This window comes from Bombus pyrosoma, linkage group LG7 (genome assembly GCF_014825855.1).
Source record: "Bombus pyrosoma isolate SC7728 linkage group LG7, ASM1482585v1, whole genome shotgun sequence".
NCBI classification, from domain to species: domain Eukaryota; kingdom Metazoa; phylum Arthropoda; class Insecta; order Hymenoptera; family Apidae; genus Bombus; species Bombus pyrosoma.
In genome coordinates, this window is record NC_057776.1 from 18,753,383 (window position 1) to 18,770,902 (window position 17,520).

The following is a 17,520-nucleotide window of genomic DNA, read 5'->3' on the forward strand; positions in this document are numbered from 1 at the left end:
ATGGTCTGGCATCTCTCGACCTGGAATCTCTGCTCCGACGAGACATTATACAGAGGAAAAATCTTGATGGGAAGAAGGAAGAGGAAACGAGTGAGACGTTCGACGAATTTAATCGTGTCACGTTGATCGTACACGTTTCCGCGCCAGTGTTTCGCTAGAATTCGACCTATTTTGAACTGTTAAACACGTTTCCGCGTTTTAGATACACGTGGTAGAATAATGTGAATTTTCACCTCATTGTTCTTCCGTGTCCTGTAATACGTACCTTTGAGGCAAAAGACGGTAGGGTTTAAACAGGTTCAAAGGTAAATTCAACGCGTTTGAACTGGCCGCATTTCCGAAGGAACTTTCATGTCAGAAAAATAAATTTCGCTCTACGACCGACACTTTGATGATTCGCCACGAGGGTTGAATAACTTGTCGAGTGATTCTGAAAGTTTTGAGGGATCCGTGCTAGAAACGATGGACAGGGGTTTCGGTGATATTAAATTGTAGAAAAGAGCTATTGAGCTTGGTAGTTTTTATATGCTATTTTTAATGAACAGTAAAGTCGTCCAATTAGAGCTTTTTGATTGTACGATGGCTATATCGTTACAGCAATGCAAATGAAAAAATAGAAATATATAGATTGTCGTATGAAATATTTTGTTGGATAGGGAACAGCTATTCTCGCTGTTATAAGATTTTATCGTTGCAATAGAATTTCATTAAAGAGATTCGAAGTTATTCGTTTTCAAAGGAGAGGAAATTGAACATTCGAAATATTCAGTTTCATAAATCTTTGAATTTTAACAAAACACTTGGCAGAATATTTCCTAACAATGTTTCATTGATACAAACGAAGAATTTCATTACTACAGATCCGAATAATCTCTTAATGATCGTGCAGGATTTGTTGAATTTAATGAAAAATTGTGAGAATCCGTTCTAAAACTCGATGAAGTGAAATACATCAAAAAAGATAGTTTATAGATAGAAATTTTATACGTTACATCTTCTCATACGTCATATTTTGCGCGAGAGATGCAACACATGTTGGCCGAGTCAACGTTTGAAATGTTCACGAGACCTGAAACTATTACTGTCTCTGTAACAGATCGTTCGCGTCCTGCTGTTCGTGCGAGTTGACATTTCCGTGGGAAATTGCGTTGAACGTAACACAAGTCGAAGAAAATGAGACAGAAGATACACGATATCCTAACGTAGGAAAATCCAATAATTAAATAATAAAAGCAACTTTGTAACTTTGAAATCTTCAAAAATAATATTCGAAACTAACACGATTTCCATCAAATTTTACTTCTATATATTTCCATTATTTATATCTATTCAGTCAAGATATTTTAATTTGTTTAAGAGTTAATGAAATTCGTTGAAAAATGCAATTACAGTTCTTTATTCTTGTACTGCACAGGTTTATCATCGCAGCAAAAGTAATGAAACGAAAAGTAATCGTAAATTCTACGATTCAATAAGTTAAGCATAACTGAGAACAAAACAAGAGCTATCGAAACACGGAAACAATAAAGAGGCTTGTTGTTGGAATGTAGACGGTCGTTGAATAAAGATTTCCACTTGTTCCTTGTAACGCCCGCATACTCGACTACCGTCATCGTTGTTCGCATTTGTAAGATCGTTTGCACGGGAACCAATAGTTTTCATTAACCGGTCGTATTTCTACGTCAGCTCCATTTTCAGAGCAGTGCCGTTAATCGAAGATAAAACAAGTAGGTAATTTATATGAAAAGACCGAGGCGTATATTATATTACAGCTTTTCATTTCTTCTAACGTTAACTCTCGAATATTATGATAGGATACCATATTTGATTTTTATTTTAGCTGTTTTCAAAGGGTGATAACTTTGTGTTAAACTGAGAGTTTGGACTCTCCTACATAATAATTTAATAGCTAATAATATTAATGAATCGACAAGTCACGAATTGTAGAATATAAACTTCTCGTTCATAGGCTATTAATTCCTCATTTTACAAGAGACGTTATGTTAATGAAATTATATCGTTTACTTATGATTAAGGCACGTACTTTAAGACTGCTAATGGTTAAGGTACATGGTTTCTTAATATACCGAAAAAGAGGTAGCGCGTAGATTTAATATCGCAGGAATAATTTTCTTTAAATCCTCTCTATGTTTTTTCCTTCCTTTCCACTATTTCTTTCTTTTTTTCTTTTATCGAAACTGTCACATGGTAAAGGCTCGGACCGCATCGATAACAAATGTGTTCGAACGAATATCACGCTTTGATTGGGAATTTCATTGTGCGCGGCATAAAGCTCGGGAAAGAAGCGAAACGAACGCGATATATAATATCAGGAACGGACACGAACGATTTGTGCCAATACGAATGCTATTTGGACGATTGAAAATCGGTGGAAATGCGATCCACGATCCGTCGTAGACCCGCCGTGATTCGGTGCCTTTACCCGGGTTGAATGTGTTCCTAACTACATCAGGTTTTATCTCCAGCTTAGCTTAAAATTTATAGGCTGATTGGTCCGGGAAATTTAATAAATGGCTTGCCTACATTTTATAAACCTCCTTGTCGAGTCAGCAAACTACATTTACCATACATTTCTACGAGTCTATTGTGTTTAATTTTCAAATGTAATATGGTCGAATTACGTCGAAAATTTTGATTCGTACCTATCGAAGCTTGAAATCTATCACTGTGATAAGCATGTTTCTAATAAGCTTAACGATACCCTTTATTAGAGGATAGTTTATAATTATTTTAAAAAGTTTGATACATATAAAATACGTTTGGAGGAAAAATATAATTAATTTAATGCAACAATTTTTCATTAAACTCCAATATCGTTATTATTAGGCAACGAAGCGAAACGAATAAGAGACGTAGTTGAATGTATGATAGTGGAATAAATAGCATAGAATCTGGAAACATTGGTTGAAGAAACAGGACCAAAGTTCCTCGTAGCATCGACAGCGATCGTCTAGCAAACTGCCAGTGCATCTGCATCAGCCATGGTTTACGTAATACATAAACGAAGTACCCTAACAGTTTCACCAAATACACATTATCCAACTTTCGGTCTTTCTACGTCTTCCCACGTTACCGCCCTCGTTCCGTCAGCCCCGAATTCCGGTATTGACTGAATCTCATTTGTAAACTTCTTAGGAGCCCAGAATCTATGAAATCCCTGTGGCTTGTCCGGTTTTCCGAATTTGCTTGCACCACTTTTGTCCTGGTTTCCTTTTCGCTCGAATACAGCAATTCGTATTTCAACAGTTTGCGCATTCAGCATTAAGTCAGTTTTATCATTCAGAATTACGTAAAACGCGGTCTTTCGCGATTTTTTTGTTATTTCAATAATATTTCCAGAGCAGAGAAGGATATGAATTATTCCGAAGCATTTTACGCGTGAAGAAAGCGGAATGTGCGAATTATTCTAAGGCGTCTTACGCATAAAGAAAAGGAAGAATACGAATTATTCTAAGATATTTCACGCATAAAACAACCAACAAAATTTCCAAAGGCAAAATCTTTCAAAATATCGGGATTTGACCGTGAAACGACGGGAACAGAGAACATAATGATACGGATCAAGTGTACGTCGAAGCGATCGAATACACCTTATCAATCTATCACGAATATCGCGAGAAGGACGACACTTTGCCGTTTTCTCAGGAAGTCGATACCCTCGCCGTCCGCTAGATCCACCGAAATCCTTCGTTATTACGACAGTGGAACGCAGTTAACATCGTCCTCGGAGGGATTCGCGTTCCAGATCGCAATAAAACATCTCTGTCCCGTTGGTCCACACCTTAGGTCGGTGTGAACGCACCCAGAAACCGCGTGAGCGGACAGGCAGCAGGCAGGTACAGGGGCCAGGCTTGCCAGGAGAGCGTAGGTGAGCTGAAATAGATCGATGGACGTGCTGCGCACGCAAGTACCTCCGGTTGTAACCCCTGCAGGGGGTAGGGAGAGCCCCATGCTCCTAGGTAGGGTTATCAGAGTGGCGAGGAGAAGGGGTCGAGCATGGGGGTGGGATCGAGAGAAAGGGAGACAAAGAGAAAGGAGGAACGTCGGCAGAGAGAAGAGTGAAAAGCGGAATTACGAGATAGGAGGGTTCTCTGCTTCGACGAGGGAAGGAGATACTGAATCGAGAACAACGAATGCTACGCGAACGCGTCCTCGATCGGACAAGGATGGGAGATAGACACGCAAATAGGGACCGGAAAACACGCAGAACGATTTCATGTGCAATGGAAGTGGAAAGAAACGGCAGCGCGGGGATAATGAAGCACAAGGAAGTAACGTGAGAATAGCCCCTAAGGAGGCGGATAAAGGAAGAGAATCGGATGAAAGGAACGACGAACGATGTGTTGCGTGCGCGGTTCGAAGAATCTGCAAAAGGAAAGAAAAATCTGCCGAAATTTTAGATTCTCCCATAATAAGAAGCCGTACGAAGTAAATACGAACCACAAGGACAAGCCTACTGTAGAATCTGGGGGTTGATACTCGCGTCAGGTTAGAGAGAGACAGTTTGTGAAACGCTGCGGGAGTGGGAGGAGCATGTAGACGAAGAGCACGCGAGGGGAATCCCTGGAGGAGGAAAGGAGACAGAAAACGGACCAGCCGGGTTATTGGAGGAGGGTGACAGGGTGGGATGGAAAGAGCGCGAGGAACGGAGACAGAGAAAGACGGGCACGCGACGGCATCTCACCTGTTTGCCAACCCGCCAGTCTAGTTTACGCGCCCGGTCATCCGCCGGCTCTACAAGTGGGTATTCCATTGCGACCGCTAGGCGCGCTCGTTCTATCGCGTACGAACGCTCGTTTTCTTTCATTCCGTCGCATATCTCTCTGCCGTGTTTGTCCACGCATACGACACGACCCGTTCACCGTCAGGATTTCTACGTGAAACTGCTCCACTCTGTTCCCCGGGGTCTTTCCATCGGTGGACACAAAGGGACACGCACGATCGCGGAAACGGTGAGTACCCGAGGGTCAGCGCACTTTAAACGATGGCCCAGCGAGAGACGGATATCGGTTCACGATCTTCGACATCTTCCGAGATCGCGCGTCAAGTTTCGTTCGAACAAAAAACGAAGTGAGATCGTTTCATGGTGGCTACTCGACTTGATAGCGCGTTCGACGTTGTCGATGAACGTGGATTGGTCTGATCTATGGTGGTGGTCAGGTGGTGCTTTCGTTTCTAATGATCGATCGAAGAATGACTGACAGCGGGTTCTTATTGAGAAGCCGTTCGTAAGGAGTGATCTGTGAGTCGTTGGTTAGATTTCGAGTGAGTCGTACGTCGTTTGTGTTGAAAGGATAATGCCAGAGAATACAGAGATATGACGTGAGATTGTTATTCGTCGGGAATAATTTATTAAACGTATAAATTTTTCGGTTGCACATACCGTTATATCGTGATATGATGTTTGCGCTGAAATTACGTCGAATTAGAATTTCTACGAACGTCGATATTTCGAAATCTCGTCAATCTACATTAAAATGATTCCGATTTCCGCACATAGTCCGTAGAATGTTATCGTTGTCGAACGTTTCGTACAGAGGAGACGAGTTTAATCCGAGAAATCTTTGTCTAGTGTTTGAGTGTCTACGATTTTCTACGTAGTATATTTGCTTTCCGCGTTACGGCTATTTACACTTGTACTTACTTCTACGAGCCACTCACTTGCTTACGACTTCGTTCTAAAGTATCTCTATTTGCTTCCCTTTGTCTTTGCTTTTATTCAAAAGGAAAAGGAAAATATGCGTTTGGGGGATGAGGGGAAAAAGGGAGCGTAGATGAAGGCTAGCGCATTTTCGCGAATAAAAATGGTAATCAGGCAGAAGGGTGACGATGGTAATCGTGTGCGCGAAATTGTGCCTCGTCTTTCGATGAAAAAGTTTCAATCGACAAACCCTGATTTTGAAGGTCGGAGAACGCAATTTGAGGGTATGGCTATTTGTTTTTAAATAAACCTGATACCGTCAGACGGGCTTCTGTTTGTTACCTCGGACGTTTCATACAGTGTCCTTGTCCTATATACGGCCAGCTGTACTGCGTTTGAAACAAATTCGCAATACAAATACTCTTGTTGACAAATATCGTGGACAATGTATCGAACGTATCAATGAACGTTGAAAAAAATAATTTCTCCGTAGTTTATGAATTAATCTGAGAACATAGAAACATAGAAGATGTATCAATTTTGTCGAAATTCCGACATTGTACAAAAATTTCATACGAGTCGTAGGATTTTCCAACTCGATGTATCAATTTTTCTCATTTTACGAATGAAATCAGTATGCTTTGAAAGAAAATTAATATCTTAGTCGTATAAGGAGATCCTGAAGTATGGGGTGACTCCGTATTCGAGTTAAGGGAAAGAATAACCACGCGGAAGTTGAAAGAATCTTAATGCGAAGGGTATAAATGACTGGCGGTGAATTGTGCCGCGATTCATCAAACTTTCAAACATAAACAGAAGACGATATTAATAGAGGCGAGCCGATGCTAGAAGAAAAGCATCGACGATGACTTATTGTTGAGCGAAGCGGATAAATTTAACTGTCGGAGTTTGATTCATCGCGAGGCAAACAATTCCTTAGAGGCTTTAACCTCTTTGCAATTTCACGATCCCGCTGTGGGTTCTAGACTCGTTACAAATCTTTACATCTGTTCTCTTTCTTCGAGAAGGGTACTTACACCAGGTACTGATTATATCCAAAAGACAGAATATTTTAGTCAAATTAAGTAATTGGGCGTGTTTCTGATGGAACAGATTGTTTCTTCTTTGTTTCCAGTGACGACGAACGTGTTCTTTTACACTTTTGTGGTAGAAAAACGAAATTTTCTAATTAGCTAGAAAAAGGTTTATCCAAATGTCATATAAAACAAGCAAGTGACAGGAATAGACGACTTGTAAAAATACTGACATTGACTGGAATGGTGTAATATACAAAGTGGGTCACTTAACATGGTCGCTTCAATCGTTTACGTTATTAATGGGTTTAAGAAAAGTTTGTTGTTTATGGACTATTTCCTCTAATAACCAACGAATATCGAGAAGGATTCAACGAATGTATTTTTTAGTAATAAAGAAGAAACGAGTATATGTATTCCGTAGAACCGTATTTCTGTGCTTCGTTCCGTATTTTTGTGCAACTTCAGCTTAAGCGGAATATGTCGAACAAATTTATTTACATCACCCTTGAAATCGTATCATACACGATGAGAATATAGTTTGATCAGTTTATTATTGTAACAACGAAAAGAGAGGCAATTACGTTGCATTATATTAAGTGACCTACTTTCTGCAGTCCAATTTTAAATGCTCATTTCACCCTCTTGGTATAATACCCTCAAAGGAAAAATATAACCAAGGCTGTATTAACGAATGTCAAATCTTATAAGAACAGCAATTACAATTCTCAATTACCTAACTGCACAATTAATTATATTACAAATTATTCTCTGATATTGTTTAAGGATTCTTGTCCGATTGCTCCGTGCAATTCAATTATTTATTGGCAGAACCTAAATGTCACTGATATGTACATTATACCTAGATTAATTTGCTTCTACATGAAATTTTAGGACGAAAACAGAAACTAACTTCACTTTGTTAGCGTTTGTACCATGGCATCATGTTGCCAATCACGTAGCTACCATGTTACGTGCTCAGGATTGCAGAAAACGCTGGCATCGACGTCTATGGTTAAAGGAAAATGCGAATCAGGAGCTTTTTGGTTATCTCGCAATTATCTCGAGGTTTTGGTAATCCTTCGGGTCTTCCCGTAATTTCCATGAAACAAGACCGCGACGTAACAACAGTGATTTAACTTTAATTTGTTTGTTCGACCGTTTCCTTTGTTTTCGTTGAACGCCGTTTTTAATTAAAACGTCATCCGCAATTAAGAAAAATTCGTACAAAGAGCCGAGTATTTCTCAGTTCTGGAATTAGCTTCGAGGCTTCTTGGTATGTCGCTTTCGCGGAACAACGCGAATAAAGATGTCGTTTGAGGAACGAGACGTTCGTGAAACTTTTTTCTTCCTAAATGGCCTTAATTGTTCCATTCTTATTTATTTGAACATTGTTCTAGTAATTGAAACGTTTAATTCGTTATCCTTTGAGATATTTCCCATATACCACGAATAGGAATTGATTACACATTTATTAAATTTATTAAATTTATTATAACAATTCTGATAGTTGAATTTGTTGTAGAGAAAGGTAACTGTGAAATTAATTGCAAAGATCCTGTTGTAACTTCGAAATATGATTCGCGAAAAGAATCTGGGATATACTGCAATGTATCGTAATAATAGAATTAATATTATTAATCATACTGAATATTAATAGTATTCGTAATGGCATAAAATATGAATGGATCGCTTGTAATGGCAAATAGATATTTTAGTCGTTGGATTAATCAGTGAACCACATTTTCTATGATTTATTTCATAATATTTGCTTTATAATCTTACTCATAATGGAGTAATTTTGCCACCATGGGAACAAGAAAGCATTGAATTTAAGATAAAGCTAGCAGATACATATATTAAACTAACAGTGCTTCGTACCGTTTCATTGTAGTTTGATACTATATCTCATGTCCTTATAGTCGTTCTTCGCACCTTGGTAGTTCGTAATTTCATGCACGTGAATACCATAAATTGTTTCTGGAATATTTTGTATTCGTTGAATTTTATTCCTTCTCTACGACGTTAATTTCTTGCTTCGTCTCGGACTTGACATAATTTTTATCGTGTCTATTTTGCAATAATCCTGGAAACATCCCAACAAAGCGGAACATTTAATCGAATTAAACTATTACTATTTATTATACAATAGTTATTTCGCTCATCTTTGCTATAGATACGCATTGATAATGAACATTCGAGCCAAGGGCTTTAATTATGCAATAATTACCGCTAACTACGACTATTATATCGATGTCGGATGGGAACTGCGCTTATCATCGACGAATACAACTTGCTCTATCGTAAATCTATAATTTATATTATTTATTTATTTCAAATTGCGTATCTGCATAAAGAGACTAATTCTATAATTTTTAACCGATAGTACAAGGAAAATATGGCCAGTAACGCTTGAAAGGTGATAGGTTTGGTTGTAGAATTTGTTTTTACGATCCTTCTTTCGAACGATATTACAAGGTAGATAGTAGCGATCCCCGATTTTTATAGATCGAACATCGAATTTAATTCAAAAACTTTAGAAAAATGTAATAAAAAGGAACTTGAAAGTAAGAGGTTCGCCAAATTTTCGGGACAGACACAAAACTAGAGCGGAAGGAGGATTCTGCTTCAAAACTATTGATTAATTTCTTGAACACATAACCGAAGAGTATACTGCCAGTGGCGAATTTATCTTTCGAAAGTTTCCGATACAGAGACGCCGATCAATACCAACAAACAAAACCAAGAAACCTGGTTTGTATTATAAATTTACAAAACCGTAAAGTCTACACACTGAATCCTTTTTTCCATAAAAAAGCCAGAGATCGGTTTAACAAGAAAGAACGAAAGATAGATAAAGGAGGAAGAACTGTGCTACAAAATGCTCGGTTAGGTACTTTCTGAATATTTGATTATGCTAGTTGATAAAATATTGATCGATCGAGGTCGGACATGTTGTATTCCATAAAAGATAATGGATCAACAATGTAGGGAACGAAGTATGCACGATAAAGGGAAAATAAAGCGAGCGCTCCTTTCGTTGCGATAAAAATTCAACGGACCGGTAGTTGCGGACTTTTCCGGATAACCACGGCCAATGCTTAATATCGAAACCACGGCGCCGTACACTTTCCAATAACTGCCTGGCCGGCCATCGAAATCGATGCAAATGAACCGTTTATTGGAGAAAATATGCCGAACAATAGGGAGAACGTAGCGAAACTAGCGCTGTAATCGTGGCCTAATCATTCCCGGCTCGTTCGTGTTCTCTTCGTCAAAAATAAGTTATTACACGAGAAATATGGACGACTGTTCGAAAATCGTAGGAAGAATCGCGGCAGATTTATTATCCCGTAATAGGCATAATTGCGGAATAATTTTCGAAAATGTAGAATTAAATCCGTAAAATCTGTTGAATTTCAAATACTTCACTGCGTGATACGAAAGGTAAAAGAATTAGAGCATTCTTATCGAACAAAGTATAAATGTTCAACCGATTACCACCTCGCTCGATCAGTTCTGACGTTTATCGAGTTACTCTTGAAATTCTGTAATAACATTGTATTAATTATACGCTACCTCTTGCTCGACACAATACGGAAGAAACAGGAAAACTAGTTGCTTAATTACGAAAGAACGAAGTAACTTATTACCATCATCCGTACAACGGATGTTAGAGAGGTGTGCGTTATTCTTGAACCTTAAAGCAAATAGGTTCAAATTATCGTTGTACAAGTTAAGGTAAAGCGTGGAAATGATAATTCTCCGCGCAATTAAAACTCAGCCGATAATTAGCGATAATGGTTACAAATTGAACCGTATACGTCACGCTGATGGACAAAGTGTCCCTGTGTTTATTCGATACGTTAGCTGTTCGCGTGAAATATCGGCGTGTTAAAATAACCGATGTTTAGGCTAATAATGCTGGCTGTTTATTCCCTGCGAGATGTCGCGTTAATGTCGATATTCGATACATAAAACCGTTATAAAAGTCGCCAGTTAATGGTGTCTCTCACCGTTAATTACGACGAATAGTTTATTACGTACGATCACGTCAGGCGTGAATTGTTGGTAGAAAAGTGCATGTCGCTTCGAATATCGATCGATTTCATTCGCCTTCGTGGCATTGCTCGTCTTTCGATTCGAATACGGCGGTAATCTCTTGTTGACCTCACCGAACGATTTCGAGAAAGAATGGAGGGAAGCTATTACTTAATGTTTCAAGCCTTTCGAACGTCCTTTTTCCGTTCCGCGCGCAAATCTCGTTCGAAGCGTCTTACAAATGTTCGGAACATTTCTCCTTTCGATCGATGCGCGAACATTTTACATCGCGATTTGTTTTACACATCTTTATATATCTCGTGTTATGAATTTCGAAAATTAATCGAACAGAGATACCGCATTGATGCATAACACGATCAGATTATCTTTTAATCTTAATCATCTCAACGGAAATTAAAAATTTTATTTTGCAATTTCTTTCGTGCGTTTTAATAATCGGAAGCCATAAGCTCTATTTGTTGTCCCTGAAGTTTAAACAGACCTTTTAAATTACGTTAACATTTTACACGGTCAAGTACTAGGTTGCCTTACTTAAATTACTTCTCTTAATTTCCTTAATCTGTTTCTTGTACAAATCTGATTGGAAAGTTGGAAATGTATGGAAAATTTCTACTTTCGATCGATACGTGCAAATTTTACGATGCAATTCCTTCACGTATGATACCTTAAGAATCGAAAGTCAATGAAGTTGCACTTACCGATTTTGGACGTTGGCCAAACGGAGATTTATATTTTATACGCTGATCTTACTTGCTCTAAATTATTTCTCTCGCCAGTCCACTCCTTCCTAAATCTCGTTATAAAATCTCTTTCTCCAATCGATGCACCAATATTTTACAACATAATTTCTAAGAAAGCTTTAAAGGTCTGAGCCAAACAAAATCTACCTCGTCGCTAATATCGGAAGTTAATCGAACAAAAGTTAGATTAGGTGTTGCGTTAACACTGGAGCACGTTTGATCATCACTCCGTTCCAAATTGTTTCCTTTATCACTCCATTCAGCACGCGCGTATTCAATATTCCGCATGGCTGGCAAACAGTGGCAGAGCAGAAGCGGTAGACGATTTTCCAAAGAGAATTCGTTCTGAAATCCGGCGGGAACACATCTCCCAAAGCCTCTTTCGTACGGGAATGAAATATCCCGAAGAGGGTAAAGACAAAAGGCAGCGCGCGTTATATTTCCCGTTCAAGATCTGTCGACGATTTCATCTCGTAGCAGGTTAAACGAGAGCAGGGGAAGAGCGATGATTAATCGGAGGGCTCGTTGGCCGTAGAATCGTTCGTCCGATTCAGTTAGTCGCAATTTACCTTCATACGTAGATCGGCGCAACTTACACAAGTTTCTATTATCGCAGAAAACGCGGTCGTTTGTAACACACGATGAAAATTAGTTTTAACATGTCGGATGCCAACGTCCGATACACGCTCTGCGGCTCCCCGAACGAACGTTTCCCATTTACCTCGCCATAGAAAATTCCTTTTTGCGCGTTCCCTCGTTTTACGAGCTGTCGCGACGAATTCAAACGCCAGAAAATCACGGTGGACGCGTCGTGCCAGTAGCACGAGTCAACGCTCTATCGGACGTATCCGCCGTATGCGGTCAAGAAAATGTTGATTAAAATGGTTCTCTTTTCCTTTTCGCTTCCGACTTTGCTATCGTTGCTGTTCCGTGCTGTAAAGATGTTCAAAACTCCGAGAAGATAGCGCGTCGTTGTACGCGTGTCTAAACTTTTGCTTTTTCTCTTTGAGAAAGTTCAATTGGAAGATTAAAGTTTCATTTGTAAGGAATGATTATCTGTTTTTTACACTCCGTTTTGCAATATTGCTCTCGTCGCTTGTTCTTTCGTTTCTTCTTTTTTATTTTTATTAGTAGCAATCTAGACCTTTGCAGTAGCCTAACATGCTGCGTGTGTCGCTTTAAAGCGACAGGATAAAGTCTAATCTGAATATCGTGATAAACTAATGCAAGGCAGGGCAGAAAAGGTTGGAAATGACGCGTCACAAAGGAAAGACGGAGGATTAAAATTAATATTTAAATTTAGCTAAGCGATTAAGGAAATTTTACAACAGATCCAGTTACTTTGTTTAAAGCTCTCGTAATCGAATATTGCCAAGAAAAATATAAATAATTCAATTCTTTCGTGTTTCTGCTCGCAAGAAGCTCGGTTAATGGAAATTTTCGAAAGCATCGATAGCGACAGAACGACGTTTCCTGCGGCAAAGGCCGTTTTAAACTGGACGCGGATACAGAAAACGCACCGAACTCGAAACACGGATTGAAAGCAAAGAGCTGCAGAATTTCTTTCATATGTCGAATTCTAAGACGGTCGACGTGACCTAAATTGAAACAAGGGACTGGAAGAGAAAGGCAGTAACTCAACTAACTCGAACATTCAACGAAAGTTTTTCCCTAACTTTTTAATATCGCGCGATGCGCACAGATTCAAGTGGATGCCAGTGAGCACGAAATATCACTTGTTTTTCTACAACTATCATATATAATACAAAGTATCCCCCGTTGAAAGATGATTCAACATGAAGAAACGAATAATACAAAAAATGCAGAAAAGAATCTTTTCTTTCTACAGCTTTTTAGTTGTTGGTTTCAACTACACGGTTCACAACAGTTGGAGACAAAATATTCGATCCTTTTGCAATTTGATCGAATAACTTATAACAAAGATACAGTTGGTGAAATTTGTATTTCACGCTCATAAATATTTACAGTTGACTGTCGTCGTTATACTATTTCATAAAAGAGTAATCATAAAAAAGTAAAAGTTGCTGGATAATAAGTTGAAATAAAAAAGGTAGTGTAGCTACATTATCACAAAAGTTATTTAAAAAATTATAAACTTATGCTTATTTAATCAATCTTCCAACTTTATATCCCCGAAAACAAGGTTTAAATACGTTCTATTATTCGTATTCTCAAACGAAAATATACGAATCCACAAACTCGGTTTCTTGTTATTCTTTCCTATTAAATCGCCCTCGTTTAAATTATATTACCCGTTGCCAGGCACACTGTATAGAGCGATTAGGTCACAAAGTCACCACGATTTGATCGTTAAGCATCGTTTATGGCGAATCATTAACACCGGGGGCTTATCGTGGCGGGTTAGCGATCTGAATCTCTCTGTGAGTGGTTGAAGGGGTAATGGTCGCGACCGGTTCTATCGTAGCGTTTTTCTCGTTCGAATCGTCACGAGGGTCAACCAGCACGCTCGGTAATTGCGACAGGACGTGACTGTGAAAGAAATTCCCTTTATTCGATCTTAATTCATCCCACGGGTACGAAACGCTCGGGATTACATTGCTTTCAGACTCGTTATTCAGCTGTGCATACTACTTTTTCCTATTGGCACGGGCAAATCAATTATTCGAACAGATTTACAATAGATCTTAAGATTTCCGATAGATTGCTCGGTCGAATCGCTTGAACGAAACGTTAAACTAACGAGTTCGTGTTTGCGTGTAACGATATTTATAAATTGGCGTTTATGAGACAACGGTACGCAAAGGTTTCCTACAAGTTACATAGATTTTTCGTTCTATATTCCAAAGCTGATGTTTTCAATAATTTTGCATTATGTTGTACAACTATGTAACAATATTTATTCATCGTACTGTATTCTTCAACTTGTCGTACTTTTATAACCAGCATCGGTTACAATTTGTATAGACGTCGCTTTTAGAATATAAAATCTATCTGACTTATTTTTGCATGCCAGTGTAATTCTCGTTGAATTTATCGTTTTAAAGTCGCGTGTCAAATAAGCGATATTTTTTAAGAATATTCAATTGACGGACAAATATGCAAATAATAATCATTTCTATTTGATAGTTTACGATTGATCGTGTAACGAGTACTTGTTCCGCTAAAGTACGAAGATTTTAATGAACGTGCTGAGAATATACGTCTTTTTTAAAAGTTTATGTACGATCAGGTCTCTCTGTGACATATTATTAATATCCGTTAATACTGTTTGAACGAATATTTAATTAGAATCGTAGCTATGAAAGGGGAAACGCGTGAACAAACGTCAAATTTAATATCTTTGTCGGAACTCGGTGTTTACTACAGATTCGTGGATGAAATTACGATGGGACGGATTCTGGGGATGAAAAGCTACCCTATTTAACCCACGTGCGTTCAATACGTTTTAATAATTCTGGCCTTATTAAACGACAAGCTCGTCGAAAATCGAATCGACGAACGACGAACAGCGACGAATTTCTTTAATTTTATAAACTATTATTTATAAACTATTTAACTATATAAAATACACGTTAGTTTTCTAGAAATGCGAAGCTATTATCGACGGACGAAGCACGCAGATTTATTCTGTTGTTCCAATTTTTTCGGAAAAATCCTCCTTTCCAAAAGCCAAGCTTTTGGAAACAACAAGCTTTTGGGAAATATAAGTGACGTTACAAGTGAATAAAACTCTACCATTCGCTCTACCGTATTAATCGTTCTTTAACAGAGTCGCAGTTATTAAATTTCAAGTTTAACGGGTCATCTTCGGATATAATATATTCTTTCTGACGCTTTGAAAGTGTTTCATTTATATCTTCGCACTCTTCTCCGTTCGAATATTCATTTATCACACAGCTGCTAATTTACATTTTTATCTCATTTGCCGTTTCATCGGTTGTATTGGTATTTAATAAAAAAATTAAAAGTTTCTATTAGTTTGTAATAGTATTTGCTTTTAGGCCAGTAATCGTTAATTAGTATGTAAATTTCCAAAATATCGTCGTGAAAACATCGTACGTATTAACAAAAATACCGTGTATTATTAAAAAGCTACAACAGTAGAATTTTGCAAATAGTGACGTCTATAAGACACACTGTTGAAAATCTGACGGGTTTCCGTGCCGGGGAACCGATGATTTGGGTTGACGCGGTGATATGAAAACTCTCGGTAAAGGTTGAACTCGCCAAGTTCTAACGAGAAACGCGAATATCGTCACGACAACGCAGCTTTCCAGCTTTAAGAGTTCCCACAGCGTAACGTCGCGAATTTCCGTGATAATCCCTTTTAAGCTACGCGAGCATTTATTTAATAAGCTGCCTCAAAGGCAGCCTTAAGACGACAATATCTTAATTATTCAACGCGAAGTCGAATTTTCACACACGTTAGCGTGTGTCGCCTTTCAGACGAAAACGAGGAGAAATCAACTCGGCAAAAAGGATTACGTCGCGCTCGTGTTGTTTGCTAAAGCTAATTGTCGAAAGCGAATCGCACGCGTCAAGTTGTGGTTGAATCACTCGAAACGAAGTAATTTTTTTTTAAAGTATCTTCGAAATTTGTGAGTTGATCAGATTGATTTTTGAAATTCTTGCGCATTTTTTCTTATTTTGAAATTTAAAGGAAAATTGATACTGTTACAACTTTGGCCAATTAATTCCTCGTTAATTAACGTGGATGAAATTATTTATTGGAAGAGTTCTTAAATTAAGAATGTTATTCAAATGCATCTGGAATTTATGATTAATTTAACATGGTACAAGACGAATTTATTAAAGTAATGAGAAAATCGCGAATTTTTGTTAATAACTTTTATTCGTTTCGTAATATCCGTTCGCTGTTAACGAACCGTCTCGCTAGAAAATTGTCTTTTTAGAAGGAAACTCGACAAAAGTTTCTTCCACTCCAAAGCATAATATTCAACCAACGTTGACAACATTTTTATGTGACAAGGAGTTCAATTCGCGACATGTTTTACCCTCGTCCTCCGCTTTCACCCACACAAACTCATTCGCACGTACACACATTTACACACGACAGAACATGTTCTGAAATCCCTCTGAAATTGCGCTCGCATTTTCACCACCGGTATTTCCTGTCCTTTTCTCCGCCGTCAAAAATAGTTCATTAAGGGGAAACGTTCGTGCCATCTTGCAGGTGAACCGTCGTACAGCATGTAGTATATCGATCGTAGGTCGAAGCGAACGGTTTAAGGGTGTGCACCCTATCCAAGCCCCTTGGAACATAACCTTAATCCGATTTATCTGCCTTCTCAACGCGATCAGAATGTTAAAACGAATATCCGCGTTTCACGGCATTTTCCACTGCTCGTCTCGATCCATTTCGGGATTCTTCGCATTCGTGGCAAACTTGAAGGGAAACACGGTCGAAAGTTCGACGGGACTTCCTTTGGTTCTTCCGTCCACACCTTTACCTTCAATTGTTTAGCGAAGATGCGCGTTTTTGCATTCGACAGGGACGGGACACTGTCGAACCTCATTTATAATTCCAGAAAAGTAATTTACAATTGACAACGAATCCTCTGTGTTCGTTACTATAGCGAGTTTTTCAATTAATAATTGTTCGAACGTCTCGTTCAAATATTTTAATATTAACATTACCAATATTTATATAATTTATATTATTTTACCAATACGTTTGTATCTAGTTACGTGTTTGCGCCAACAATTGTTCGAATATCCCATTGAAATAGTTTATTATTATCATTATTAATGTCGCTTTTGTTATTTCACTAACGTTGTTCGTTTATTTGCCATTTTTTCTAGTCAATTAGGAAGTTTGTATTTCAACATCTCAACATAATATTCCAGTTTCCATAAAACGAAATAAACAGGGGAAAAAAGTCGATGTTTAACTGGAGAAACAAGAAACTATACATTCACCGCTATCTGTTAATTACCACGAAGTTTTTTGCTGGCATTTAAATGCAAAGTTAATTAAGTTACACCAGTTTCCCGGATAAGAACAGGAGAATTTGCTGTT

The 17,520-nt window shown here is 38.3% G+C and overlaps 1 protein-coding gene across 3 annotated transcripts in view; it reads left to right on the forward strand.

Annotated features, from left to right (window-relative positions):
• The first annotated feature begins 4,111 nt into the window (after window positions 1-4,111).
• Window positions 4,112-17,520, forward strand: part of LOC122569065 (BAI1-associated protein 3) — a 123,860-nt gene continuing 110,451 nt past the window's right edge. For 2 of the 3 annotated variants that reach the window (XM_043729528.1, XM_043729530.1), the window contains exon 1: window positions 4,112-4,973. The gene's annotated coding sequence lies outside the window, so the exon portion shown is untranslated. The remainder of the gene's footprint in view (window positions 4,974-17,520) is intronic. The other variant, XM_043729529.1, reaches the window with a different exon arrangement.